The 3,814-nt window shown below is 32.0% G+C and overlaps 1 long non-coding RNA gene across 1 annotated transcript; it reads left to right on the top strand.

The window, feature by feature from the left end:
- The first annotated feature begins 689 nt into the window (after window positions 1-689).
- On the top strand, window positions 690-1,704 carry LOC105127733 (uncharacterized). The gene is made up of 2 exons (XR_842691.1): window positions 690-766; window positions 845-1,704. It is a non-coding gene; the product is annotated as an uncharacterized LOC105127733 (long non-coding RNA).
- The last annotated feature ends 2,110 nt before the right edge of the window (window positions 1,705-3,814 follow it).

Raw genomic sequence — 3,814 nt, 5'->3', positions numbered from 1 at the left:
TGCTTTCAAGGGTAGTGTTTGATTGTTTTCTCCACCGAGAAGCTCAAAACTGCAAAAATAGAGTTTAAATACGTTTCAAGGGGAAAATCTACGCCATTAAAACTTGGAATTCCCACCAAAAGTTTTTGTAAATAAAGGTGACTTCATAAAAATTATTCTAAAAATTGAAAAGGGGTCAATTTAAAACAGTAAAACAAGTTGCTTTTTGGAGGCCACACACATAACTATTCTGATATAATTCTAAATCCATGGAATAAATTACAAATCCTCAACATTAGAGAGGTATCATTTCCCGAGTTTATACACAATTCAATTAATTTTTTAAAATTCTGAAATTAATAATTAAGTAAGTCTTTAATAATTTTAAAATTTATAATATTTTAACTAATAATTTTTAAATAAACAAATACAAAAGGTATCAATTAAGTTACCCCACTCAAGATTTTCAACAACTATTCTTGAAAACATGTGGATGCTCTTTATGATTTATGGCATGGAAGAGGAGGACTCACCATGACCACGAGTTGAGGTCGAGGGTTGATGTCCGAAGGCGCTGCCTACATATTTATGGTGAAATCACCAGTGACGCACACTGTAATGATCTTCCAATCAATCTTATTTCTAACGGACACGTGTCTAAGATCACAAAAACAGACGTCCTCGGGACCTCAATCACAACTAAGGAGGGATTAGCAAGGCATAAAATTAAGGTTTTAAGGTGACAAACAAACTGGGGCAGGCACCACCCTGCACCTGACGAGGGCAGGTATTGTCGTTACAGTTTTTGTCGTATGCATTTGTCCCTCCTTCCCCTCCAATATTTATTTCTTTTCTTTGTTTTCAGGAAGCTTTATCACTTCATTTCCAAAACTTTTAATCTGTAACATCAAATACGAGATCTGATTGATTAACAAGAGATCAGCCGGATGAGTGAGGTCAGCAGCAACCAAAAGAACACCAATAATGCCGCAACTAACAGCAATGAAGCCCCTCGTGAACGGGGATTTGGGCGGCCTTCTCGGCCAATGGCGCCGCCCAAGAGAGGAGGTATAAAGAAGAAGATGTGGGAGGATTTTACTGGTAAACCCTCCTCTTCCAACCATCCAACTGGTACTACTTAGAGTTCCGCATTATATTTGCCTTGATTGCTGTACGTGTACATATGTTTCTCCTATAATTAGTTGGGGTTTGTGCGCTTCTCTTTTCTTGAAGTAACTGCCGTGATCCCCAGCTTAGCTTAATAGAGTTGCTGGGATGATAGGAGCTTCTTCCTTCTTTTCTTTTTTTGGTTTAATATGAGGAATAAAAGGGGCTCGAGCTCATTGTTATCGTGTGCTATGTATATGGGCTGAATTCTTCTAATGTGGCAGGGATATCCTTTATAATGCTGTTTATTAACCGAGCATGACTTGAATATGTATTATATTGCCAGTGGCCAGACGATCTGGTTTCTTGGCCCCAGGTTAAGTACTTAAATCCCTTGTTTTAATCTTCTCTGTATAATTTGAATTTGATCTAATTTCGCATGTTTTATTGAAGATGACCCGCTAACTCCAATTGAACAATTTCGCGACTCCGCTACCCCTCTTTTAATGTAATTTCCAGCTGCCGTGCGAATTTAATCCTCATCATATTTTCATTTGTGAAGGTCTTTTTTCTGTTGTTGAAAGAACTCTTTGATTTATGAACAATTAAGTTACTATATGTCTGTTTGATAATCATGAATGGCGTCATTTAAAAAAAAGGGCACTTGATGTTATCTTGCTGTTTTGGCATCAAGCAGTGTTTGGTATGACATGGGAGGGAGGGAGGGTAGATTCTTCCTTCTTGTTGTCCATGGACGTTGTTCAGGTACCTAGCCGCAACCACAGTAAAGAGTCAATAATTGGTGAACTTCTGCAGTAGGGCACTTTTGGAAAGAGAAACATCGGACCCCGCAGTCTACACTGCTACCAGATTGAACAGATAAAAAACCTGTCCTCAATTTCCTCCTCCCTGTAACGCGTCCCTATCACTGGAAGCTGTCATGCAGTGCTTTCCAGGGGTGAAAAAGCAACATAATAATTTGCAGCTTAAGCTTTCATGGGGCTTGCAGACTTCGGAATATGGTGCGCTTTTAACAGGCAGTTAGCGTTCACCAAGAGGATGCTTCTATGGTGAAATTGGAGTTGTAATTTGGTGGTGTCAGAGTTGAACTCCGAGGAGGCGTGAAGGAGGATTCATAGATTGCGCTAAGGGTATCATGGATTGTATTACCCAGAATCAATCCAATATAAAATCACAACATCAAAATACTACAAGTTCTAATCATGGTTATACCAGTGACTCGAAGACAATTCTTCCGAAACTCTACGAGGTCAACTCTAAAGGCTTCTAAACAGAAAATATTTTGAATGAATGTCTTGTCTAATTTGACTCAATAATCCACGCGTTCACCCAACAAAAAAAAAAAACTATGCGAACAAGCTCCCTCGGAGTAGTCATTTTGAAAATGCCACAAGATAATATAATTTTTTTTATAAAATTAAAATTTTTATGTTTTTTAAATTGTTTTGAGTTGCTGTTGAAATCATGTTTATTAAAAATTTAATTTTTTAATGTTTTTTAAATTGTTTTGATTTGTTGAAATTAAAAATAATTTTTAAAAAATAAAAATTATATTATTTTGATGTATTTCTAAACAAAAAATATATTATGCTATAATAACCCTAAACACCTTTTTAATATATAAAGCATGGGTGATTAAGCACAGGTAATGGATGGTTCATTAATCTATGGATGCTACTGGTTACTTCGTCCATGAATGTTATTGCAGGAAGTAAAGATTATATTACAAGGTGTTCTCCTTTTGTTCTACAAATTTATTCGCTTGTCATTATTGTTCTTTTTATTTTAAATGCTTTTGTTTTAGCTTGTTCTTCCAATCTTTGTTATTATTTTTATGTTTGTAATTAATTTACATCCTTTGTTCGTTATCCGTTAGTGAGTGCTTAATAATAAAAAATAGTTAAAGAACTGGCACTTGAATATGTATTTTATGATGCGTATTAAATTAATTTTTTTAATATAAAAAAGTGCTTAGATATTATTAATATGTTTTTAAGTATAAAATTTTAAAAATTTTGAAAGGATTCTCTTGATATGACTAGATCAATATTTTTTTTAAATTTTGTAAGGATTCTCTTGATATGACTAGATCAATTTAATAGTTCAAAATTAATCCAGACAATCAATGAACACTAATTTTAACCCAAAAAAATCAAGATTGACATCTTTTTTTTTTAAAATAAAATTTGATATGACAACTTATTGGATTGACTCGAGCAACTATAATTAACATGTTAAATCCATAATTTATGTTATAAAACTGTGATAAATTCATAAAAAATAAATTAAAATAAATTATAAAGTTTAATTCTCCATAAATTTAATGTTATAGAATGAAATTGATGAAAAAATATAATTAAAAAAGGATAAAAAATTTGAATCAACTTGGAATAACTCATAAAACCTATGACATGAATTATGAAATCAGAAAAAACTCAAATAAAATAAATTAAAATAAATTATGAAAATTAATTTTTATTTAACTCAATGTCAAAGAATAAAATAAAAATAATTATTAAAAAATATTGAGTTAACTAAATGATATTTAATTCAATGTTAAAGAATAAAATAAAAATAATCATTAAAAAATATTGAGTTAACTAAATGATGAAATTAAAATAAAAAAAAAGTAAGGAAAAAAACAGAAAAAGGGAAAGTATTGTTTGATAAAATAACAATAAATTTATGTTTTTTAAAATAAATCAAT

The sequence above is a fragment of the Populus euphratica genome, unplaced genomic scaffold, assembly GCF_000495115.2.
Source record: "Populus euphratica unplaced genomic scaffold, PopEup_1.0 scaffold93.1, whole genome shotgun sequence".
NCBI classification, from domain to species: Eukaryota; Viridiplantae; Streptophyta; class Magnoliopsida; order Malpighiales; family Salicaceae; genus Populus; species Populus euphratica.
Note: the sequence above shows the minus strand (reverse complement) of the source record. Positions and strands in the feature narration are given on the sequence as shown.